Here is a 27,119-nt window from a genome sequence, read left to right as displayed (position 1 = left end):
CCCTGGGTCTGCTTTCAGCTTTCTAGTGGGAAGATGCAATGGCAAAGGGACAGAGCAGATGGTGGAAGCAGGAAGAAAAGAGGACTCCCACAGAGAAACTTTTGGGCAGACAGGAAAAAGACACAGAGGGGTTTTTGTAGGAGAAGAGAGGTGGTTTTTCTGCAGGAGTGACCCAGACAGAAAAAAAGCTGATCAGGGTGGGGGCAAACTTGAGCTTCAGGAGGACTGATGTGGACAATTTCAGCAGATGCAATTGCAGAATCCCACCAACAGCAAACAGGCACCTGGGGGAGCAGAGCTGGCCAGGAGGGATACCCAGAGAGGATGGGTTGCTGCTGCAGTGGATCTAGGGGAATGAGGCAGCAATGGGGCAGTCTGGACCATACTACCACCCAGAGCAGCAGAGCCAGTGCACAGCAAGGATTGGGCTGAAAGAGCCAATGCTCCCACCACCAAGAGGTCCTGGGCATGGGAATGACCCAATGCACTTCCAGGAAAGGGGGACATTCAGCCCAGCTGGAAACTTCATCAGGAGAGATATAATTCCATTAAATTTCCATAGGTGCCCTTCAGCAACGGTCACACAGAGCAGACAAACAGCAGTGTTGTTAATCTTCACAAACCACACGTGGGAAATCACTCATGCAAATATTACTGATCTCTTTAGTGTGTGTTGGAAACTGCTCAGGTCTGCAATGTTGAGAATGGTGGAAGGACCTGCACAAGACACTGGGGAATATTGGGAGTCCAACAGATGGGAGAAGCCTCCCCACAGGGGAAGTATCAAATGATGTGAGTGTCTTATTTATGAGAGGATTGGTAGGAACACAGGTAGCAAATAGACCTGGCTGAGGAGAGAGATCAGACTATTTCCTGTATGGAAAAGGCTATGGGGGTATGGACTGGAGTGAATGAAGCCATTCAACTCAGGAAAACATCAAGCAAATGGCATCAGGAGCCCACATCCAGCACGGTGCCTTCTCCTGCCTGCCCCTGTCACATACACAGCTTCTTGTGGGCAGTGGGCTGAGATTGTGGGCCAGAAACATCTCTCCTCTCCTCTCCTCTCCTCTCCTCTCCTCTCCTCTCCTCTCCTCTCCTCTCCATTAGACCAGTATCTGCAAAGAGAAGGGCAAGTGGGGATGAAGGAATGATGTGGAAGACAATTTCAAGCTAGCACTCTGCACAGGCACAGCAGCTTTTTTCGAGTTAGGACACTAGACACCACCTGATCTACCCCTTGTTGGAGCCCCAGGGTGCTACAGCAGCAGCAGGACACACAGCCGTGGTGACAGCACTTCTGAGGTGGGCATGATGGACCAGTGGGTGAGACGTCTGGGAGCAAGGGACGTGCTGCTTATCACGTAGGCAACTGGAGGTAAGGCTTGTACGCTCCCCTGGGACTCTTTCAGCTGAGTATTTTAGACAGAATTTAACTCTTACTGCATGTGAGCAAGCAAGCAAGCAACTCCCAAGCAATGCTCAGCACAGCATTGCAGCACAAAATAATACAAACAGCTAGAAGCCCCATGCTACGCTAGCAAAACTGATGAGGAGAAGCATTAAAAAAAAATGCTGAAAAAGCAACACCATTGTTGGGGCTATGTCTGTCAGAGGCGCTTGCTGCTCTCTTTTCATGTTTCCACCGACTCCCTGGAGACCTCACGACGAAGGAGGCACAGAGAAATGCTAGCAAACGAGATGCAAGCATTCACAAACCAGAAGCATCTCATGTTTTTATAGTACTTCTGACCGCAGAGGAATGCCTTTGAAACCGAAACCTCCGGAAAAAGCAGCACTTGGGAAATTGTGTTGATATTATGTTTTTGAACTTGAGCATTCATGCTAATTGATGCCCTGCTGAGCAGTTGCAGCACAGAGTGGTGGAAGGTCTCTCCTTTCTGGCCGTTTAGACACTGACCACAACCCATGGGTAAAAGGAAAGTGAGGCATAGATGGCTTTGAGCAAATGATTGCTTAAATCATGATCTCAGCCCCAAATAAAGAGGATACATATAATCAAAGGAGACAGCTCTTTACTTTAGCTATGAACAGGAGCAGCAGGGAGAAACATGAAAAGGAAAAGAGCAGTGCAATTCATCACCAGATTAATATATGCAAACAGAAATGAGCAGTTTCCCACCTTGCAGCAAGGCAATAGGATCCATAAGACACCATGCTCAGGCAGACTCTCTCACCCCACCCTCAAGCCAAGCTCCACAGGGGAAATACAGGGCTTGGTGCTGGTGGAGATCTAAGCAGGGCCTGGCCCAAAGACCTAAGTAGGGCACAGTACAGGACCATGATTTTCAAGATGGACTGGGTTTTTCCAGAGCTGCGTTTTTAGGGACTCAACTTGGGATACTTGTTGGTGCTTCATTTTCCAGAAATGTGGAGACCCTGCTTTCCAGTGAACAAAAACAAGCCTTGTGTGAGAAGTCTTTATAAAAGCCATTGTGCATCACCCAGATGCTGCTGTGTCCAGGCTCAGGACAACATCTGGACCCCCAAGAAACCAGTGCACTCATTAAGACACAAACCCTTCCAACTTTTACCATGGGGGCTCCATGGGAGCAGCAAAGGGTCCTGGCACCCCCAAAAAATAGGGGCTGTGCTAAGCCAGGACGGTGTGCTGGCGCTTGGGCACCCTCACCATGGACCTTCTGCTCCCCATGCATTTTCTCCCAGAAACAAAGCCACCAGCAGCCAGGGAAAAAAACTCAAATGGCTGATGCTTTGCAGCCCTAGCTTCCTAAATAGTGTATGAAGAAGAGAGAAGCTTTCACGGCACATTTCTTCTGTCGGTTTAATCCAGCCGCTCCTGAAGATATAAATAGCACTTGTGTGCTGCTCCACTCCCTCCCACCCAGCAGGGAAAGGAGCTGATCCCACAGGCAGAGGCATTGTGCACAGTCAGAATAAAACCATTCTGAGTCTTTTGATTGCTGGTCTCTGCAAGTCTGATCTGAGCAGCAGCTGAGGTGGGCAATGTCACACTGCTCCAGAGACCCTCAAGAAGCTGGTCTAGGATCTCTTCTGCCACTGATCACACCTACAGCATGATCAGCTCCTGTGTGGTGTCACCTCTGGCCATGATATCGCTGTTGTGCCCTGTGCCAGAGATGTGTGAATTTCAGTGACGTTTCTTGGAAAAATCCATTTCTGGACAGAACAAGCAATTACTGCCAAATAACAGCAAGACCTCGGGACTCTTTGAGGCAAACAACATCTTGGGAAATCAAGCACTGATTGTATTTTGAAAGAGCTCCAGCCACAGATGACCAGTCTCTTTGGACTGGACACAGGTCAGGCCTTTGACACCCCATGGCAAGGGCTACAGTGTGAGGTGCAGACGTCCTGAAAGCTAATATTTGGGTTTGGGCCAGTTGAAGTCACCTACTGAGCAGAAGGACTACAGGCATGTCTGCAATGGCTCTTCAGGCCTCCTGGAAGAGAGGATATGTAGAGGGAGGGAGGGAGGGAGGGAGGGAAGTTGTTCCCTCCTGCTGCTGCATGTCAAGCTGCCACCTTGGATTTCACGCTTGCAAAAGCATGAGACAAACAGCTCCCCAGCAGGAGCTCCCCAGGACAGGCACTGCATGTCCCCACGCTGCTGCAGAGGAGTATCCTCCACTCTGCAGTGGCTGGAGAGGACAGAATGGTGGACGTCACACAAGCATCCCTCGCTCTCTGCTCCATCTTGGTCCGAAAACTGGCCCAAGTGCTGCAGCAGCAGCCAAAGTATGGGGAGGCACAGGGAGAAGATCAGTGTGTGAACACCTCTGCCATCTCAGGGAAGGATCTCTGAGCACATGTGAATGAATAACATTTGCAGAAGCAGCCTGTAAACTCTACCTTTTATTAATAAACATTAGTTAGTAATGAAGCGTCAATATGATCCCACATCCTGTAGCAATCTGTATCTGCTTCTCAGCCTGTGAACAAACCCTGACAGTCCTGCCGTAGGCAAAATTCCCATTCAAGTCAGCAGGACTGAGGCTTTGGGCTTTGCTCATGAATAACTCAGCTATCCCCAGCCCGCGCCAGAAACCTCTTATTCCAGTCCCCGCCTCCACAGGTATTTCTGTGCCAGCCACAGAGGGAAATGCCAGGAGCAGAAACAGGAGTCATTCGGGCTCTGCTGGAGATCTTTGCTGAGATGAACTGGGGCAACGTGTCTGGCTCTGACCTCTGGGTCCCTTCAGATTCTGCCCATATGGGTAGCTCTGCACGGCTGACCCCATCCGTGCCAGAAGGTGCTCCCCAGCAGGGGTTTCCTAAGAGGCAGGGTTGGGGTTACCATCGGTCTACAAGCTCTGTTGTCCTGTTTTAGCTGCTTTGGGGACTAAGCCTCTAAACAGGAGCCAGAAGCTGCTGGGACCACCCAAAATGGTCATTGCCTGGACTGTGGTGGGGCTGGAGACCAGCCCCAGCCACCAAGGTTTGAGCACAGGTCCTCTCCGTTCAGCTGGGTCACACGATTTCTCTAGGGTGCGTGAAGACTGGTGGTCCTGAAGCCATCCTTGATAACAATGGCAAAGGCACTCACCCATTAACATCCTAGTACCTAGGACAGGCCCTGATGCAAACTGCATCTGGGTTGCTCTGAGGTGGGGAGACACAAAATCACCAGCACATCCATCCCATGGGGCCCCATTCTCACCCCATCTGGTTGGGATCTTCTTGCTCCCTAGGGCATAAAGCAGAAATTAGGTAAATAATCATTATTTCCTCATGAGTGAGGAGCCTGCAGTCAAGCAGCAGCCCTGACACACGAGCTGCAGGAGGCACCCCCAAAGGTGACTCTTTCCCAGGCAGGCAGCTCCCCAGATGTCAGGAGGCTTGACCGTTCACAGCCTCGTGTCTTCCTGATTGCTTAACAGATTTGGATTTTTTTCTCATGCTTCCACTATATCAAGGACTTGCCAAGTCAGAAGGAAGATGGGGTTTGGGTTTTCCTGACACACACACACAAACAAGGAGATGTTGGGAGATGATTCCAGTTGTTCACCTTGGCTGGTTTTTTTGTGCTTTGCTAACTGAAACAACCAGCGAAGCCAAACTGAAAACACTGCTGTCAAACATAACAGCCCTGAGGACACCAACAACCCTTGATGGCCCTGAGCAGCCTCACCTGGAGCCTCCAGCCACACCCATGGGCCCAGGAAAGGTATTTAAGCTCCGCCCCAGGCCTTAACTCCCTTCCTAAACTGTGTTGGAGGAGTGCTGATCTCTAGCTCAGCCCCAGCTTGTGCTTGGCTATAGAGCCCCTGGATCTGGACCTCAGGCTGACCTCCTGGATTAATCTTGTCTCTGCTGTGTCACTATAGACTTGCCTGATACTCCTGACCTATGGGCTGACTTCCCAGCTTGACCTTGGACCTGCCTCATCAACCTGGTATTGCCTTCTGATTTAGATTCTTGGTTGGACCTGGCCACCATCTCTGTGTCTGTCCTGCTTGCCTTGCTTGGGTAATGTGGGACTAGGTCCTAGCTGGCCCATGCCCTGATGGTTGTGTGATCCACACTGGCTCTTGGCTCACCTTCCTGAAGGGAGCAGCCCTGCTTTTGCTGTTCCATTATGACTGGGAGCAAGTGGGAAGTTGCAAAGCTTCAGCTGCACACGAGTCCTCTGCCTAGAGCATAAAACAAGAAGAAAAATCCTCCAAAAAATAAGGTAGGCTTATGGATGAAGCATGTTCTTTCTTGAAAGTGCTTCACGTCTTTTGCAAAGACAAAAAATGTTTTGTTGAGTGAAATGAGGTTTTTGTCCAGAGTAAGGCAGGGAAAAAAAAGCAACCAGCCACACCTCCTACTTTCTCATTAACTTTCCAGCTACATCACAGCTCTCCCTCCTTGGCTAGATGCTTACCCATTAGTATGATTAGCTGGGTGGAAGGTAGCAGCTTGCAACCACTACCCAAGGAAATCTATTTGGGGATATTATAAACACTGTTGTTTTTCAGCTACGTGCTAAAATGCTTTGGTTTCTGGACAGCTGAAGTCCTCTTTTTTGTTGCAGAATAAGATATGACTTACTAAATTCATCAATGCTACTATGGCAGGGGCCTCTTCTCTCCTAAGAGGTAAGGCCTGGCCTCTTATGGACCATCTAGACTCTTACCTCTCACATGAAGGATATATTTTATGAACAGGTAATAACAGACAAAGCATTCAGTGTTATCCACTGCTCTCCTTTACCAATCATTTCTGACCTAGGGGAGGAACCAAAGACTTCAGAGTCCTTGCCAAATCCCTTGAGCTCTCTTCAGCAACTAGGGCGTATCAACCAATTAATGAATATAGATAGATTTTATGAAAAATGCATGGTGAATGTACATCTCAGAGAAGGAAACATACATCTCTCTCAAGCCTGGAAATGCACCAGAACCTTGAGGAAGGTATCTGAAGTTCACCTGAATGACCTTGTACATATGGAGAAATTATTCTGCCCCTACAGCTAAGGGTTTGAGTGCTCTTTGTTGCATCTGGCGCTCACAGTCAAGAAATAAAAAGGCATAGAGTTGTCTTGCTAACATCTCTAACGTCAGGGGCACATCTGAGCCCATCTATAATAAATATGGTAATGGGAAAGGCAGAAGTCACTTCCATTCAAGGGTGGAGCCACACTCTTGGTGTCTTACTGTCTATTCTGGAGACAGAGCCTCTGCACTTATGGGGAGGGACTCCTGGACATGAGCTTGAGAAACAGACTCTAGCTGGAGACCAACAGCAAGTGGAGTACTTCAAAGGTCTATCCTGGGACCTGTGCTGTTTAATGTTTTTAATGACCTGGAGGAGATGGAGTACTTGCTCAAGGTTTGCAGATGACATCAAATAGGGGGAAGCAGTCAATATGCTTGAGGGCAGCATTATAGTGACTGAATACCTCAATCTATTCCTTTCATGGAAGTTCCTGACCCCTGTAAATTAAAATAGTCAGGAAAGCCTAGCCTGCAGTCACAGACTGTGGAATAAAAACCTGTGTACATCCTGAGATGTGCACAAGTAGGTATTTCTCTCCTCTTTTCTGACTGATCAGAAAGTGTCGGGATCCTGTGTTTCTGGGAGAGAAGTGACACAGCCAGCTAGCACTGCTGGATGAGGAGAGCAGGATGGGGTTTTGTCATGAACCTGCTGAACAAAGCCAGCAGCACAAGCTGGGGAGATGGCACATCCAGGGCTGCAAACACCACGCTGAGTTCCTCTATTATATGCTTGTCAATGGCTTATTGCTTCATCGACCAAGCTGGTGACTGGGTGTGAATCACAAAGTCAAGCAGGCAGGGACAAATCAATGCACTGTAATTCCTCCCTTCCTGTCTCTCTGGAGAGCACATACCGAATTGTGCATTGGTACTGATGTTGACAGTGAGGGAAGTAAGCTAAAGGGACACTTGCTCGCCAGGAGGTCTCTGACTGCAGGTCTGTGGTGCCTCCACATCACAGCTACTGCATTGCTTACCTGACTGTGCTAAGAGCTATATATTGCCTCAACCCCTAAAGAATTTCATGCAACTGAACCTGGGCTTGATGACTTATGATTTTAAGGCAATGTTTTTTCCCCTTCAGATTTGATGGGGGGGGCGGGGGTGGTGGTGTAGTTTTCCTATAGCCAAAAATGTCATAAGTTGGGTTTGTTTTTCTGCAAAAGTTTAAGAAAAATTTTCCATTTCTGCACCAGCTCTAATAAATAACAAAGACTTAAAGCCTCAGACTTAGCTAGAAGTGTTTTTATAACTGGGAAATCTCAGGGTTTTTCCTGCTCACTTTTGCTGAGAGAAATGAATCTCGATCTCCAATGGAAAAGCAGCAAAGCTAATGCATATCCATTGCCAGCCCAAGCTAGAAAGGTAATTCTTTTTGGCTGTGAGACTTTGGGTGAAGCTGCCTCTGTGGTTCATGTCTCTGTGGAGATAAGTTTCATTCAGACCCTTCTGCAGGGGTCTGTTCCATTTCTTGGTTCTGTTTACCCTGAAAGTTGGAGTGGGTCTATAGTGCAAGAGATAAGGCAGGATGTTTTAATCATTTCTAACAGTTTGTGCAGTCTGGGATCCCAGAACAGGGGATTTATTGCTTTACTGTCACAAACTCAATACTACTGCCACAAAAACAGCAATACTACTGCTTACATCCTGAGAGGTAGGTGGACAGTGGGGGTGTCTTCATGACATCCACTTCGGGCTGTCAGACGCATAACACAGGATGCTGTGACACAATCTTGGCAGAGAACACCATCTTTCTACATGACCTTCATGGTGGCTTTGGCTGCCTGATTTGTGGAATGATGTGGATTTTGGTAATTCACTTCTCTCTGGTGATGGCAGGGCTCTTGCTGGCAGCCCCACTGCTGCTGGTCTTGTCTTAGGACAGCGGGTACCATCTCAGAAGTGCTACTGCCCTATGATGGCACACATACCCTCTGCAGCTTCAGCTGTATTTCCAAATTGTTCTGAAAGGGGAGTTTTCCAAGGAGTTTTTGTGCCAGGTCACCATTTTCCACTTTCATGGCTGTAAGAGGAGATGGGGTTTTTCATCCCTGATCTGGAGCTGAATAGAGAGGGATCCCTCTCGAGAAACTGGCTGCTGAGGAAATACAGCTCTCCGGTGACATTTTCATTCCTTGCAGTTTTCAAAGTGGATTAAGTTAAATTCCAGACTGATGTGGATTACTTCAGCCAAGAGAAGTGTGGAACAAGCTCCTTGTACATAGTGCATGGGATTGTTGTGCACAATGACTGCACCAATTATTTTGGGCTGGGGGAGGAAGCAGTTTCCTGCAGCTAACCTGCCTCTTGTTTTTTTCTGTTGGAGTGTAGGGAGAGAGAGGAAGGACATACAGAGAACTCTGGACAGGAAATCTTTTAATGTCATGCAACCAAGCAATATTTTGAAGGCTGACTGTACTAACCCAGCAGAAGGGGAAACTGGCTGAGGTTTAAGGACTCTTCCCTTGCTGATGCAGCCAAAACAGCCTTCACCTTTCTGCAGCCCTGTATGTAGTCCTGAGAAGCAGGGACCCTGCCTTGGAACCTGCCAGAATAACCTTTGTCTTTGGACAAAGTGCAAGCCAGCTGAGAAGGGCCAAACTGAAAGCTGGAGGTCACAAGTCAGCTTCAGTGGGATGGTTTTCCTGTTGGGCAGAAAAATAGAGTAAAACTATAGTAAAACACTAAGGAAAACAAAAAGCTCCATCAGGCTTCAAAGGTCTGGTTGCTTCCACCTATTTGTAAAATAGCATCACTAAAGTCAGCAGCCACCTCTGGCAGAGAAACGGGAAGATGACTTTATGAAATCAGGCTTTTGAGAGCCCCTCATTTGGGTGAAGTCTGTTCCCTGCCTGCTGCATGCATTAGCATTGAAAAGGCCCTCGCTGAAGTGGAGAGCAAACTTTGTGGCTGCTGATTGTGTTTATAGTTCACCAGGGCTGCAGAAACCCAGCAGTTTTCATCTCTGGCAGGGAAGCACAGCTCAGGCAAGGGAGCGCCCTGCCTGTACAGAGCTTCCACCTTGCTGCTGGCATCCCTGTTTGTGTTTTCAGGCCATGTGTCCTGGGAGTCAAAGGCTACACTCACATGAGCCATTTCCTCAGCTGCAGGACCAATGTACAAAACCAAAAGGCCTTTTTTAAAATATATGTAATTTTAATATGTCTGTCTTGCCATGTCTGCAAAAGCAGATGCTCTGTGACATAACTCTCTTGGTACTCCAGGGACATGCAGGTTAAAAATGTGCATGTCTGGGGTTTGGATTCTAAATTTCACTCATTTTGAGTGGAAGCTGGTGAATGTATATGCTGAGTGAACATGATTATTGGTGATCCGACTGGCTCAGGGCCCAGAGTTGAAGATGCTCTGGAAAATCACTATTAGGATGAGGGTTAATGAGGGAGGGAAAGGCAGGCTGGAGCAGACTCCTGTGCATATGATCCTCTGCAAGAGAGTTCTTGAGTGCTAATTTGTTTCACAGTCCATTGAAGGACCTTGTGCCAAGCAGCTATAACCCAGGACCAGATCTGCAGGAGCTTTAATTTGTTTTCTTCTGCTCTGGAGGAAGAGTTGGGTGATAAATTGCTGCTCATCACTGCATTAAATGATTGTCCCTCCTGCAGAATGTAGTTACAAATCAAGATAGTCTATGGAATGAAATTGTCAAGAACACTGGAAGTCCCCACCCAATTCCTGACCACCCAGGGAGGCTGGAGAAGAATCTGAGCTGGGATGACAACAGCTGGGATGTGCCTGGTGGACCTGGATATGTCAAAGAAACAGGAGATACAGTTTGTTGGGCCTAAAGAAGATTTAAAGAGAAACCAGAAAGCTCTACAAATGTGGAGGAAAAAAGTGAATGAGTGGAGACCCTTGGGATGAGGTGTTGGCTTCTCTTGCTTCAAAGAAACCCCACATCCAGTCACCTAGAGCCTCCAATCACAATTGTTTAATGTCAGGGAAGAGCAATCCATCCCTTCCAAAAGCCCTTAGACGATGAAGACAGAGGGCACTTGGGAGACTGCAGAAGAGGCATCTGCTCCCACCAACAGCTCTAGGTGTGGGTGAGACTGTGGTGTCCCCACTAGTACCTTTCACCATAAAAAATGGAGCTGAAAAAATCATTGAACTTTTGTAACCAATAGCCAGTGACTTGGTCTTCCAGAACATGAGCGTATGTGGCAAAGATTTAACTTGGTATTTGCAAAAGCACCACTAGAAGTGCCAGTAGCCCAGCCTGGGCCAGCAGATTGGGTACAGCAGCCTGGAGAACATGGGAACTGATCTGAAGACTCAGCATTGCCATCAACAACCCTTGAGGGTCTAGGGTCTCTTCTACTGACCACCATTTTCAGCAGGTTACAGCTCTTGGAGGAAAGGCTGTTGGTGAGACTCAGTAACACTTAATAAAAATTCTTGGTGATATAAGCCTACAGGACAGCCCCAGAACTTGTGGCATTTGAGGCCCGCCCCAACAGACAAGGAAGCCAAAGCAGGGAGAGCCCGGCTTGCTGGTGCCCACCATATCTTGCTCAATACTGCTTGCTGCAGCAGTAGAAGTTGCGGTCTCCAGTGTTAGCTTTGAGAGACAGGCTGCTACCCCTGCCATGAAAGCTTGGCAAATACCCAGATGGGGTTAATAGGAACCACAAACTGGGAAGAGAGGAGCTGCCAGTGCAGACTGCTCTGAGTGCTGAAATAAAACTGAAATTTTTTTTCAGTTTTATTTGTGATAGCCTGACCCAGGAGATGTGACAGAGCAGTGGCAGGCTGTGCCTGACATGACTGAAAGACAGGGGCACGAGTTGTGATTGACAACCCAAGTCTGATGAATCCATCTGGAGAAGTGCCTTGTACAGCTCTACCTTGACCCCCTTGTGTCTCATCTCATGCAGTGGGTTACGAGGGGAGTGAATCTTTTGAATTCTCCAAAAGCCTGCGTGCCAGTGGAAGAGCTGGTCTCTGCTCAGCAGAGCCACAGGGCAGGCCTAGTCACCTCAATGACTCAGAGGAACAATTGTGCTGGTGACTTTATTAATTCATGACTTTAGTGAATGAATGGAGACAATCTGGCAACAATCAACTGATAACTGTCCGGGGAATGAATAAAGGCACTTTGGCAATGGGGCTATTTTCCTAATAACTGGTCAATGATCAATTTGTGCAAAACTTCTATAACATGAATATATGTAAGAAAGAGAGCGGAAAGAGAAAAGAGAGGAGGAATAGGGGAATCACCACCCGTGGATCCTGCGTTGTCGCAGAGTAGCCAACTTGGTCTGTAGGTGGTGGGTCAACAAAGACACATGTGGGATGTTCCCTTTATATAGTCTTTCTTATGCATGTGCAATAGGTTGGTCCAGAAGGCTCTCATTTTCTCTGGCTTGTACCTGCACAGTTAGGCAAGTTCTGTCTCTGGGCAACAACAGGGGAAAGAAACAGCCCACCACCCCACCTCTGCAGAGCTTGCTCTGCTTCTCCCTCACAGGGCATCCCACTCGAGTTGTCTGACACATCTTCTTTATGAACAGTTTGTGACACCTTGCTGGAGATTGCCCGAGTAAGAGTTGCTGAGGAGCAGCTCTCCTATGGTCAGATGTTCAGGCAGCTTGCTCAGCCCAGTCCAAGCTTTTTCTTAGCTGCTGGAGGGGCAGATGACCACAGCACTGGGGTGAGCTGGAAAGAGTCACTGAGTGACCTCAGCTTATACAACATACTGAAATGTCTTCTTTCTTCCAAAGACTTCACTCACGTATAAAACAAAAAGCTGACCAAGATGTTTTTATGCTTATGAGGCTTTCAGGAGGGATGACTGGGAACCTGAGGTTGGGGATGAGAGAGGAAGGATGCAACCCAGGCTGGTAGCAGAGGTGGAAGAGTGGTGACAAGTCACAGCTCCGCAAGATGGGTTTCTGCCAGGGGTAAGAGTAACAGGGAATAATGTCTACGAGTTTTTCTTGGAGGGTCACTCAATAGCTTGTGTTAGTCTCTTCTATTTCTGCTTCAGTCAGTTTTGATTTTCTTTTCACTTAGAAAAGTGACTCTCCCCACCCTCGACTGCCCTGCTCAGGCAGTTGTCCCCTAGGAAGCTGAGGAAAATGGGTAAAAATAAGCATCAAAATTTCACCTCTGCTTCTGTAATCAAGCAATGCAGGCACCACTGTGACTGGGGGCAGCAGTGCTGGCTTGGAAAATTACAGCTGAGTCTCAGAGCAGTTAAAAACACCCTCCAGTAAACTCTGCTTCCTTCTTCCTTTCTGGCAGCAGAAAGGGTCCTCCCCTTCTCCTCCCAGTTTACTTGGACTCAGATTTAAGTCTGTGTTCTCATTTGTACCTCCTTGCTGCTTGCTAAGAGTTTTACTCCCCATCCTATCTAAAAAAGTTGAGGAATAAATTCAAGGAGTTTCTTTCCTGCTTTTTTTATCTCTGTGAAACTCCCCAGCTTGGTTGGTCTTGAGCTTCATTATGTCATTTTTGGCTTATGGAAAGATGAAAATAATGAAGTGATCAATCCCCCTGAGGAGACTAGAAGCCACTGTGCTCCCACCTTCGTAATGCCACGTGCAGTCTAGGCTCATAGGGATAACACTAAGATGAAGATTTTCCTTAGGGCTTCCCAGGAACATCTCTTTCATGTTATCTTTCTGGTCAAAGTTGTCAGACACCAGGAATAATGTGTGTTTGTGTGTGAGCAGGTAGAGGTACCTCTTGCAAGGCTTTCCTGCCCATCGATGCCTCTGAGACCACTCTGTGCATGCCATTAGGCCAAGCCTTGAAAGCAACTCTGTCTTCCTCAGGCTTTGCCCAAGAGGATGGGGAGTGTTAATGCGGTGCTGGAAACCTCATGTTCTTGTCAAACCCCCAGTGATTAGTGTTCCCAGATTAATAGATACAGCTCTACTTAAAACCAGATCAATAGTTTTCACTCGCTTTTTTGGTCCTGTTCCCTGGAGCTGAGGCATTAAGTGATCGCTCCTGGAGATATATTGCACAAGGTGCAGTTCTGTATGGAAATGAGCTTCCCGAGGAGAGCAAATGTTCGGATAATAGCTCATGCCTTTGACCATGCCTTTATGGATGGTGACTGCTTGATCAGGGATATGTATTTCAGGGCTGTGAATAATTACTAACCTTATTTGGCAACTGATGTAACTAGAAAAGTTTCTTTCTGGGGACTCAAACAAATGTTAGTGAATAAAGGAACTGTGTATCACTTGCCGTTCATAAATATGGGGAGTTTAATCATCCTGCCCAGAGATAAGCCTGGTGAATGTCAGGTGCCATCAGGGGTGTTCTGCTGTTGTCCATCCCCTCACATCCGTTATAGACTTAGATTTGTCTCCCTGTGATCCGCTTTGTCCAGACACCAGCTCCCTCTTTGTGAGCAAACTCGGAGCACTAGACATTTGGCTTTTCCTGCAGTTTGGTCATAAGCTGTTGGGCCACATGGCATCCTGTACATCTCAGAATCAAAGATTAAATATCTATTGCACAAGTGCATCTGGGTAGCAAAGAGGGTTCTTGTGTTTCTGGTTTTCTCTAGGCAGGAATGGTGCCAGTTAGAGACCATTGTCACAGGATAATGGGTCCCCCGCTGATGCATCAGCACCAAGGCAAGGCTGAGACACTTATTTTCCAAGCAGGAGATGCTCATCTTGTGACAGAGCTTCTTGTCTAATGACACTAAATGATTGATGCTGCAGATGCAATCATTTGCTTCGTTGGACATTGCGGGAGCTGTGGTGATACACACTAAAACCCATTACTGCACTGCTCTGTCCTCATTGTCTCCCTCACACTACAGGACTCTTGTCTTGAACAGACATCAGCCCATCTATAAAACAACTCCTCATCCAAAATGCATCTTAACTCAGTATCAAGAGGATCCCTGACTGACTAAGCTTTATCTTTTAAAATGTTTTCCTGTCTGCTTCCCTTCTTTTTGCAGGGTGACAGTGTGTCCCTTGGAAGATAATGCACTCAAAGCAAGATGGTGGGAACTCTGAAACAACAGGTTTGTGTGTGGGGACTGTTCCTTGTGCAGAGGCAATGCACAAAGTAGTAAAACCTTCCTGCCCCAGGGGAGGAAAAGCCCCCCAAACAATTTCTGTTATGTAAATGTTGACAGTTTTTTGTTTTTATCCTCTGGCTGTGAGGATCTCTTTTTGGAGGATGTAAACTTTGAATCTGAGTAGATTTGCATACGTTAAAGGGCTGAGTTTCTATAGGAAATGGCTTGGTCCTGACTGGACACCAGACCTGCCCCATCCCCACAGAGGAGCCTGATGTCATTGGCTGGGGGCTACCTACCCTGGAGAGAGTTAACAGGGTGTAATAATACTTGAGAAGCAAGCAGGGGACTGGTTATAAATCTGGTATGACAACATTGCAGCAGGGCAAGCTGATTTTAGACTTGCTTAAGCACTGTGTGTCAGGGAGCAGGGAGGAGTTTGGCAAATGATGGTTTTTTGAGTCCTTTCTCCCCATGGGTGCTGCTGTGATGGGAGACCTCAAGGGTTGAGTCTGCTGATTTGGACAAAGACCCTACAGGAGTCAGTGCTGGGTGTAGTGGAGTGCAAGGTGCTCCCTGGGTGCAGTTATGGGGATGCTGGCCTCAGTCCTATAAGATCTCTTCAGGTGTTCTTCCTTCCCCATGAACCTCTCTGCAGGGGATACATCAGCAGTGGAAAGGAGGAAGGGAAGCCAGGACAACTTCCATCCAAACCCATGTGCCCAGTCCTTGCCAAGAGGCTGTGCAGCCCTTCCCCTTGTCCTGAGGAGGTCTCTGTGCCCATAGAAAGAGACACAGACCCATGGCCAAAGCCTGGGACCCCTTTCTCTGGGTGCACCCTTCTCCTGGAGGTGACAGATCATAGTCTGTAACATAGGTATGAGCAAACAGCTGAGGCAACCCCTGGTCAAGGCTCAAAGCTCTGAGTTTCTGGAGAGCAGTAGGCAACAGGGTGACAGACCATCCAGCCCTCTGTTTCCCCTGTCCTTCTCCCTTCTCAGCACCCAGAGACATTTTCAGCTCTAATCCCCCAGCAGCTGACTGTCCTGACATCAGGAGCTGTACAACCTTGTGCCTTGCTTCCTTGATCCCTAATTTGGTAGCCCCAACCATGAGGTGACACTGGGTATGCTGAGCCCGCAGGAAGGAAAGGGCTATTGGGGGATGTCTGAGCACACAAAAAATGAAAGAAAACAATACTGTCCCCCTGAGCTAGCAAACCTTTGCATTAAGGCACATTGGGCTATTTGGTGTTTGCCCAAGGTCACAGGCTGAACGGGTCTGAGAGCTGACCATGGACCTCAGAGGCTTTGGCTTGGTCTCCAGCCCACAGCTGCTGAGGATGAGCTACAGTCTGTCCATGCAAACCCCACCAAGCACCTCTGACATGATTGCAGAGCTAGAGCAGAAGCAGGCAATAAATAAGATGTTTCACACAAGCCTGGCCCTGCTCTGAGATCCAGAAAGCCTCCATTCAGTTGCATTCCTCCTCCCATTTTCACTGCCAAGTCTGGAGAAGCATCAAACCATCACAAGGAAAGCTGCGAGTGTGTTACTGCTAGTCTGTGGCTTCATTTAGATGAGCATCACCTGCCATACAAAGCACAGAAACTGGATGATGGATTTGCTGATGGCAGAAGAGCTCCTGGTACTTTGTCTGACAGAGGGAGCACTGGGAAGAAGGGCATAGAGGGCTGTGACATCCTTGTTTCACATCCTCCCTTAGCCAGAGTCACTGGAAGTGCTGGGGTCTGGCTGGTGCAGACATCCCATTTACTGTGAAAAACCCTTGGAATCTAGTGCATTTCCACCAAGTATTTCTGGAATTGCCTTTTGTTATTTCCAGTAAGCACAAATTATATTTTTAATATAACACAAGCTATGTACTGTCATCAGCATAGCACCGCACTCCCATCAATATGAACTAATTGGGGAAGCAACTTCCCCTGATAAAACAGTGCAGAGTGGAGACACACTGCAGTTCTTATGCAATGGGCCAAACTTTTTGCATTGCCATTTAAAGTGATCAATGAGCCCGACACATCCTTGTAATTAGATTTTGTTGCTGATATCTAAGCTCATACTAAATTAGACTAATCTCCGGCTTTCAGAAGCAGATGCAAGTTATCTGCCATTGAGATGCTCCAAGCGCAGAATCAGCTAACGGTTCCCAAAATGTTGATTTTGCGGTGCTTGTTTTGATTCCCTGCAAGGAGACACCTCTCTGGGGTGTAGCAGTGTTTCTTCTCCCCTGAAAACTCACAGATTTACAATTCAATGTGGTTCAGGGGGAAGTGCCAAGTACTCTGGGGAAGTTGCTGGTGGACCTGGCCAGAGGTGGCACGACATGATGTTCTTCCCCTCCAACTTTCTCAGATGCGATCAAGTCCCTGGGTGTTCAGGGCTCAGGAAATTGCATTTTTGCTGTGGGCACAGGTGCAGCATCCTGGAGGCGCAGGTTAATAGCAGGTCAATGTTAGGGAGGGTTAACGGATTGCTGAGTGATCTTGGCATTGAGTTATTCTGAGAGTTTTACCCTACTTTGGGGCTTGGCCCTGCACCAGTGTGTGGGTGTTTTTCACCCACCAGCTCTCATCCATGTGCCTTCTGCTCTGTAGGAGATGTAATGATCTATTCTGTGAGGTTATTTCTGTCTGACTGCTCTTTTTGGTCTCTCTCTGCTCTAGCCACCTCTTTACAGCAGGCTCTGATAAACTGGGAACTCCAGGGAACATGAAACTCTGCCAGAAGCAGGAGGACCTGTGACCAGAGATGGGAAAGGTACAAGAGAAATAGTCTTCCAGGATGGAGTTCAGGGTGGCAGGTGGGAAGGACCCACCATGGAGGGTGGGCTCATAGCCTGCACCTCTGCTTCTAAGTAAAATCAGCCAAGGTTTGTCCCGGAGCCCTGGGGTCCTTGGTTGTGACAGCACTAATATCTTCTCTCCTGGCTTCCCCCCAGACAGGGCATCCTCAGCCACGCTGACGTTTGGGAACATACCCTGTTGGGATATGGGCTATCCTTTGGGAATGTATCCTGTTGGGATATCCTTTCAGGAAACAGTCCCCAGAAAGGCAGCACAGCTCTGCTCTGCCCTAGAGTGAACAAAACCAGCTCAGCCTCAAGGGGCAGTCAGGAAGGGATGGCCATCAGCAGCAACACTCATTGCTATGTTTCAAGGTGTGTTAAGTGATTTTCACAGACAAAAGCAGAACCAGAAATGGTTTAGAGAACAAAATAACATCTTCCTAGAGCAATCTGAATTTCCCCTGCTGTGTTGTGAAGCAAACAGTGTTTGGGTTGCAGCATTGATTCTCCACTTGCTTCATCTGTCAAAGGAAGGATCTTTTCTGAGCTGGAGGCAACAACATAAGGAAAAAGGCCTGGGGAGAGTTGACAAAATGTTTTGGAGTAGCAGGAGGAAGGGCTGAGCTGGAAGTCTTCCCCAAGCCCTGCCAGGCCCATCTGGAGATGGGAGCCTGGTGAAGGTGGCCAGAAGCTGGGTTGTGTTCCTACCCCAGGACCAGGAGGCGGGAACACAGCTGACTCCCCAGCTGGCTTTGCTGGTCCTCAGGAGTGGCTGACATCGCTGGCTGCTGGGAATTTTACCCAGAAAGAAAGGGAGGGGAGAAAGACCTCAGTAACTGCAAACTGAGGTCAAACCTGACAAATAGCTTTAGTCCAAAACATGAGGGGAACCTTTTTGAAAGCATCAGGACGTCTTTCATTGACATTTCTTTAAGTGTTTTCATTTGATCTTCTCTTACGATACTTCAGGATTTCCTGGCTTCAGGGCAACATTTTCTTCCTTTAAAATGACATCTGCTCTTTTTTTCATTTTAAAGGGCCCCATAAAGTGCAGAATTCCAGTAACCTCAACACAATGCTTTGCTGCAGGCCATGTGAAGGGCTCTGGGATGATGTAGTGGTTTCCTTCTGCTGTTTCCAAACAACCCCAGCCCCTAAATTCTGCTTGATCAGCCCAAACCTTCTGTCTTCTTGTGCCTTGGATGAGGGGTCATGCTGCTGCAACCTGAGGCTTCCCAGGGCAGTGGTGTGAGAAGCCAGACCACCCTCTCTCTGAAGTGATGCACTGCCTCCCATCACCGTGCAGCCAGGGCCTTTTCAGGCAGCTTTCTCTTCCCCTGATTTGCCAAGCCTGGGAATTTAATTATGAACTCGATGCTGCCTCCAAGCACAACTGGAGGCTTGCTTGATCCCAGTAGCTTGTCATCATTTGCATGGCCCATGGGGCTGAATGAACCCAGGCAGCTCCTCTCCTTTGGGATCCATGCAGCTGGTCTCCTCTGGCAGAGTATTGCCTGCTCAAAGCGTGTAGCTGGAGGAAAAAAGGGAGAGGGAAGGAAACGGGGGATGTGAACTGTAGGACCCTAGAGAGGCAGCATCATCCCAGCCTCCCTGCTGAAGGCAGGGTCAGGAGAAGCCGCAAACCATCTTGGTGTTTGCAATAAGGAGAATGGGAGAAGGGGAAACACCCCGGATAACGTTGCTTCCCTGGATACATCATCCTTCTGGGACAGAGTGGGTAAGTGCAAGCAGGAAAGGTGAAACACCACCAAAGCGACATATCCCCCTCCCATGGTCCTACTGTGGGCGCTGGGTTTCTCCCCATGGGCAGCTCTCCCTTTCTTCTTATTACCTGTTTAACTGAAAACAGATCACCAAATTTGACCCAAATATTCCTTCCCAGAAGTGCAGGAGTTTGTGCCCGGAAGCACTTTGCCCTCCTTGCTCCCTTCTACAGCCCCATTCTGCCTTTCAATCTGCCATGACTGCTCATTGCCAGGGTTCCCAGCGTCCTCGTTAGCACCCCAGTGCGTGCTGACGCACCTTCCCTGTGCACTGAGACCTTGAGAAACGCCGTGTTAATGATGCTGCTCCCGCTCTCCCCAGCAGACTCAGCCGCTGTGCTCAGGCTCTCTGGGGACCTCCCGCCTGCGGGTGCCCTCGGCGAGGTTAATTGCAGCAAGAGCCCCGGCAGCTTTCCAAGGAGGCCATTCCAGCAGGGTGCCAGCACAGTGGAAATCAAAACCTTCCCCTCTCTTGGTTGTTCTCCATAGAGCTCAATTATGCACAGAACAGCTGCCCTGCTGTTCCTGCAGCACGGATGGATGAGGTATCATGCAGCAGACACTGCTGCAAAAAAACACAGTTTATTGTTTAACCAAATTTACCGTTTCCAGCCTGGATGGGTTTGTGCAAAAAAGTTCAATTTCACAGCACGTCTTTTTACAAAGGAGCTCAGGACAGGCGACCCAGGCAGAGAGCACCTGCATCTCACAGGGGGACCACGGTGGGCACCCAGGTCCTCGGCAATGCTGGCATGTGCACAGCACGTGTGCTTCCCCACAGCCACACACGCCCAGGTGGAAAAGGCACATACAAGATACTGCAGTTGTTTCAAGGACTGATGCTATGGAAGGTGCTATCAGGCAGAAGTATTTTATATACCTGGATAATGCTAATGGACCAGGACAGGGGAGAGCCTTTTCTCCTGCCTCAGGTGATTCAGGTCACAGAAAACTGACTCATTTCAGCACATGCTACACGGATGGTCTTGGTCCTCAGAGATCATGTCCACCCCTCCCAGCTCAGCAAAACTGCATCAAACTGGGAGAGAAGAGTCTCCTAAACCTGAGCCTCCTGACCCCTGCTTGAACATTTCCGTCTCCAGGACATCTGCAGAGAGATACAGAGTTTGCTCAGATCTCTTGTCCTAAATTTCTCTTTTGTGGCCAGACATTCCCAGAGGAGCTGACAGCCTCCCTCACCCAGCTCTGTCTGAGTGATGGGAAGAACGCTGTTATTTTAGCAGAACATAGGTGATATCACGATAAGTTAGGGAAATATTGGCTGAGGGAAAGGCTTGCAATGTGTCCAATGCTGTCAAAGATCTAGGAAAGATACGGCCACCGCAGGTGTGGCCTGGGGTTAACTGGTATTCCTTGAAGTTATTAAATCTGAAAAAATACCTGTGGTTTGTTGTGATTAGAGCTCTGCCCTCTTGGGGAGATAAGGATCTGTCAAGTGCTTATAGACTTATAAATTCAAGAGCTGCTTCTGCTTCAGTTTAGAGAAATCATGTATAGATTCACCTGCAGGAGCTGTCTCCATCAGCCCTGCCAGAAGTGGAGGTGCAGGTGAGTGGGAAAGAGTGTTGGGCACGACTCCCTGTGCCAGGCAGAAGGTGAGGGCACAGCACAAGGTGGCATTTCCCCATTGAGAAATTGAGGTTTTGGATGAATAGCAGCAGCAGGTAGTGGACATGAGGTGCCGAAATGCTTCAGGAGCAGAGCTGAGCTGGCCAAGGGCTCTGCATCATTCCCTGGCAGCGCACCGGTGCTGGGGGAGCCGTAAATGCCACTCGTGTGATCCGCAGTCCCTGATTTATGAACCTCGCCTCCCTTCTTCCAAGCAACTTTTCTTTCTGCTCACGAAAGCAGCCACCCAACCACCCAGGAAGGCAGTGTCTCGGTGCCACTGCTCCCACTGGCTTGGCTCAGGGGATCCTCACCTGAAGCATTCCCCCAGCCAGGTCCTGCCTGCCCCTCACTGCTGCCAGGGTCCCTGAGCAGCAGGTCTGGCACTAGGCTGCATCCCAGATACATTGTCCAGCCACAGGGATTAAGCAGAGTCTCTCCAGCGGGTACCCAGATCAACCCCTCTCGCCTCCCAGCCTCAGGCACGCTGCTGGTGCAGCTGACCACCCCCCTGCCTCATCCCCAGTGAGGATGAGCCCTATTTACTGCTTCTATTGAAACATTTATTATTTATTATACTAGTAGCACAAGCAACACCTTGCAGCTCTGTTCTGGACCAAAAGCCAATTGAGATTGCACTGCAAAGCTCTTCTTTATGTAGAAATCTTCTCAGGCGTGTTTCTTCAGTGAGGCTGAATGCTATCTGCTCCTGGGGCATTTAATTTGTCCCTGTTTAATAGCGATCATCCTGGGCTCTTTCTTGCTTTCGGGGCCATTCTTGCTGAGTAACCCTGCCAGATAGGCTGGCTGAGCTCTGCAAATGCTCTCCTGCCTCGGCATTTTCTGGGTGAGTGCAGAGAGTAATGCAACAGTGAGCTGCAGTGCAGATAAGAGAAAGCTACCTGCAAGCTGGTGCAGAGGACTCTGCCCTTTATTTCCTACAGGCCAGCAAGTAGAGATGGACTTCTCTTCCTTTTTTTTTTTTTTTTTTTTTTTTTTTTTATATTCAGCCTGCAAGCTAGGTCTTGATAAATACCAGGCAAGTGACAGTGGCTGTGATTCAACTTAAAGAGAGGGAAGGTTCCCAAGTACTGTGGGGACACAATTGCTCTGCAGGGAGCTGCCCGAGTCCCAGTGCGATGCCAGCAGCCTCTCACGGCAGATGCAACACAGCCTCCTGTCAGCAGCTCAAGGGGAGGAGGGAGCTGGAGCCAGTGCAAGAGAAATACTGGGATGACGAATCAAAGTGTATTCCCAAGACTGCAGTCCCATTTGACCCAGAGACATGGTGCTCCCTTCCTGGGCACATGGGAGGAGAAATGCGTGGTCTTGCCCAGCAGCATGATAGATTGGGGACAATTCACAAGAAAACCTGTGAATCAGCCCAAGGTAAGGCTCCTTTAAAAACAGCACCTGCACCTTTGTCCTGCTCCAGTTAGCCAAGGAAGGAGACCACCTCTTCAGGTTTCCCATACAGTTAAACCCCACTGGACTCTTGTATCAGGTCTGCATGGGAAGCTGCACTGGGAGAGCGCATTGACTGGGGTGTGCGTGAAGGGGAGCAGATGCTGGATCACACAGACCCAAGAAGTCATGTCACTGCTCAGCTACCTTGGGAGAGCTCTAGCATGTCCCTGCAGCCAGTATCGTCACAAGGCAGGCTATGGCAGTAATCCTAGCGTCATTTCCTTGTGTTGGCTTCTGCCAGGTTACACCAACAGCTTAGACCAGCTGCAGGGACACCAGCCAACCTCCTCCCACTTTGCACAGCTGCAGCCAGGCAGGAGGGGGTATCAGCAGACGTGGAGCACAGGCAGAGTGAGTTGGAAAACCCACCACAAAGAGGAACCGTGCAGTCCCAGTGCCTCAGCTCCACCTACACTCCTCGCTTTAGCTGTCAGAGGGGCCAGGACACCAGTAATGCTACAGGCAGAGGCAGGATTGCTGGCCAGCATCAGAGTAGATACCCACATGGTGCCAGTCATGATGCAGCATGTCTTTCACAGGCTTACAATAAAAATGTCTCTTGCCAGCGAGGCTTGGTTGCATCTCTCTGGTCATCCCAGGCACATGCTTCTCCTTGCAGTTCAGTCACACAAAGCACAGGTCTTCCTGAGACCACTGCAAGAAGCTGCCTGTCCCTCCACCCTGCCACAGTGCTGCCAGGTAGCTCTCAGGGCTGGAAGAAAGGGGAGGGCAGGGCAGGACAGGGGGAACATGTGGGCCCCTTGCTCACCTTGTCCTCTCCATCTTGACCAACAGGTCCTTCATTTCAGCTGCTTTCTGAAGCACCATCCACAGAGCAGCACAGCTCCATGAAAAAGGGCTCCCCACCTAGCACAGCTGCCAAATACAAGGGTGTCTGATTTTAGCAGGACAAGATGAAGCAGGGGGGTGTTCGCTGACCCCACAGACCTTCTGTTCCCAAGGCTGAGCACAGTGAGTGATGGATGGCTTGCTGGGTGCTGCTGGGGAGAGGCAGGGGGTGGAGGAAGGGTGGAGATGATTTCCATCACCCTGCAGAGTTGGCAGTCTGCAAGGAGCTCGCCGGGAGCGGAGATGTTGGGGGTGGGGATGGGAGTTTATTTATTTATTTATTCTTTTCTGCCTCTCCACATATCTAAAAATAAATCAATTGAAACAAATAGCAGGAGCAGATCAAGGCCAGCACAGGCTCCCAGCGCCTCTGAAGAGCAGCAGGAGCGAGCAGCAGATCTGGATGCAAAGCAGCCTGATGGGGCTGGCATTTTACTTCCAACTTCTTTTCACCCAGGATGCAAAGGTCACCACATCTGCTGCCGCTTTGTCTGCCCATCCCTCTTCCCTCCTGCCTGCTGGGAAGAAGGCTTGCAGGCAGGCTTTGATCTTTAGCTATTGCAAGTTGAAATCTCAAGTGTCTCATCTCCAATATGAACCCCTCCAGGGGAAAGAGCTGCTGCGGGCACCCTTGTGCAGGAGATTGCAGCATCCCAACATTGCCATCACGTCCCCTGCAGGCACCTCAGCACTACCCCAGTCATGGGGAGGTGCCCGCATCATTCCCAGGCCTTTCCTAAATCTCACCCGTTCCTGGTGTTGTGGCCACCCCAGAAGCTGGAGCACTTCCTCAGGGAAAGCCCCCAGAGATAAACTCACCCATGAGTCATGGCCCATTACAGCAAGGCTTGTGATGATGGATCTGGAGCCCAGGGAAAGGAGAAAGTGAAAATATTGTCTTTTCTCTTTGCATTTCACACCATTCACTGAAAGCTGAACTTTTCTGGGACTTTGAAGAAGAATTTGCACTTTGGGGCTTGATGGGACACCTCTTGGCTGGTATGTCTGCCCTTGGCTCCTAAAAGGCTTTGCAAAGTGCATTGGCTCTACTGTCATTCCTCTTCCCCTGGTCAAACAGGGACCCAGGGGTGTGATCTTTTGAGCACAGATCTCTGGTATAGAGCTGACTCCAGACAGTGGTGTGACAAGCCTGGCATGGTGCCTCCTCCACCAAGGTCAAGGAGAAGAGTGTTAGGGGCAGCACAAGCCCTTGGAGACCAAAAATCCTGGGGTTTAGTCCAAGATCTGAGGCTGAACATCTTGCAAGCACGACTAAGAGTCCTTCTTTCACTTTCCCACTGATAAAGAAAGGGTCTTGCTCCCTTTGTAGAAGACCACTGCCACCTCTATAAATAGCACAGAATCTTCTGATGGGCTTGTGCTAAGTCTCCTCCTTATGCCAAAGCTCTGTGACATTTAAACACTGATTCACTACATGTCTTAAATACATCGTTAGGTTTTTGTAGGGGAATTCAGTCAGTTACGAGGCTCCTGTAAAATCCTCCTTCCCACAAGGTGATCTTGCAGCCGAGATGGTGGCGTAGATGCCCCAGAAGGATGGCAGGATGGCTGCACAGCCCTGTACCACCACCTCCCTGCAGGAACTCAGTGGGATGCTGAAGATACAACTGAAGAGGGCCAGGAGCCTATTTGCCAAATCAGAACAAACACCTAAAAGCAGACACAAGAGATTTAGACCGCTCATTCCCTTGGCAGATTTGGATGGCAGGAGCTTCAGACTCAGAAGCAAGTCAGCAGATTCAGATATTGTCTCCCTCCTCTACCCACAACAGCCCTAAACAATGCTCATTGCTGATGCCCATTTCCAGAAGTGATTTTGGCTTCTACCCATCCATGGCCAGCAGTCCCACAAAGCCCAGGGACTTGGGCCACAGCCAGGAGCCCCTCTGGGAAGAGAAACCAGTGTCTCTTTGGAGAGAGGCTCCCCTCCTTCTTCTGGAGTCTCAGAGATGCTGCCTTGCCTGAACCCCAAGGTTTCAACCACATTTCTTGCAGCCTCCAAATTTTTGCTGTGGATGAGATTTCCCAGCATGGTGATTTGTGCCATGGAGAAAAGTAAACTGAGACAAAGTGGGAAACTCTGCCTTTCGGTTGCCATTGCCAGCAGTCCCGGATTGAGACAATAGTCGAGCACAGAGGCTCCTCTGCCTTCCTGTGACATGGGGAGCAGGAGGCTCTCCCAGGGCAAATGCAGTGTGCTCAGCGCACCTGCTTGCTGGTGGTCACTGAGCGCCTGCTCTCCTGAATAACTCTCCCTGTCCTTGCCCAGCACTGTGATTTGTCCTGGGTGTCAGCACAGCACTCCCTGGGAGCCATTAAGATGAATCTAATAAATATAAATATGACCTTGATGATTCCTCCACCAGCAGAGGCTGGAAAGAAAAGAAAAAAATAAATTTATTTTACATTTCAGTAGCACGGAGGACATACAGCAAACAGCACTGCTGCCAGAAAGCCACATTTGCAGTGAGGGGTTTCAAGAGTAAAGGACTCTGCTGTCACTTGGCTGGCCACCACTGCCTGCGGTGAGAGTCACTTGCTCTGCTGCAGCCTGGGGGGGGGTCCCACGCACCCCTCGTTAGGATGGACTTCATTAAGCCCCCACAGGATCGGCAGCAACAGGGTGGAAGGGAGCAGGTTGTGGCCCTGGGATGCAAGCACAATGGAGCACCACCAGGACCATTCATCTTCATTCCCAGGGGACATTCAGCTAAAAGGGGGCTTATAAAAAGACCTCAGGCTTCTGCCAGCTCCCAGGAGCAAGATGGGTCTGTTGCTGCTGTGGAAAGAGCTGTCTGGACTGGGGATGTTGCTAACTACAGTTCTACCAAAAAAAAAAAAAAAAAACCACAAAAAAACCCCAAACCAAAGTCTAAATCCATTCAGGACACGTGAAATACTTGGCTTGTTTGTATGTTTTGACATCTACAACACTTAAAGCCAGCCTCTAAGCATCTCACATAGAAACACTGACATGTTTTCGTAAGAGTGCACTGAAGACTTTGAAGAGTTTTAGGGAGTTCTAGTGGGAGAAGTGTTGTTTCAGCCTCCTCTTGCCGACCAGAAATTGTCCCCACCCCAGCCTCTGTGCACAAATCCACAACCTGCCAGGCTGGTTTCAGTGGGACCACACAGCAGGGACATACTCTGAAAAATGTGCTGTTCTGGTCTGCACTGTAAAAATGGATGGATCAATGATGGATAGAGGATGGATGGATGGATGGATGGATGGATGGATGGATGGATGATGGAGAGAGAAAGCCCCAAAAATGTCCCTTCTACATAAAAAGCATACCTGGGCAGTATGAACATTGAGGAGATTATCTTCCTCTTGTTTGACCACATCTGGAATATTTTGTCCAGTTTTGGGCACCCAATACCAAGACAGACATTGATAAACAGCAGCAACTTCAGCAGAGAACCACAAAGACAGTCAGGAGCTGGAGCCCTTGCCATGTGAAGGCACTGCAGGACTGGGCCTTGCCAGGCTGGAGAGGAAATGGCTTTGGGGGACGTGACAGCAGCTTGCCAGCCCCTGGGAGAAGAGCTCAGGAAGATGGAGCCAGGCTACCACAGCAGCGCATGGCAGGAGGGCAAATGACAATGGACACAAAAGAAACAAGGATGGGAAATGCTGGATATAAAAGGTTTTTTCACAGCAAGGACAGTCAGGCAGTGGAGCACATCCCCAAACGGGCTGTGCCACCTCCTCCCTGGGATGTTTTCGGGACCCAACTGGATCAAGCCTTAAGCAACCTGGTCAGACCTCACAGCTGACTGTCAGGGCCTTGAAGGCACTAATTGGTTGTAACAGCCCTGAGCATCCTCACCTGGGCCACCCATGGGCCCAGAAGCCCATTTAAGCTCAGCTCGGGGCCCTCACTCCCTCCCTGAGCAGTGCTGTAGGGGTGTTGGTCTCCAGTTCACCTGCAGCCATGCCTCTCCTTGGCCACTGATACTCCTGATCTGGACATTGACCCATGGAGTGACTTCCCAGCTCAACCTTGGACCTGCCTCATCACCATGAGTTTGTGTGGTGATCTGTTTGGCTGACTCTAGCT

This window comes from Strix aluco, chromosome 10 (genome assembly GCF_031877795.1).
Source record: "Strix aluco isolate bStrAlu1 chromosome 10, bStrAlu1.hap1, whole genome shotgun sequence".
NCBI lineage: Eukaryota > Metazoa > Chordata > Aves > Strigiformes > Strigidae > Strix > Strix aluco.
Note: the sequence above shows the minus strand (reverse complement) of the source record.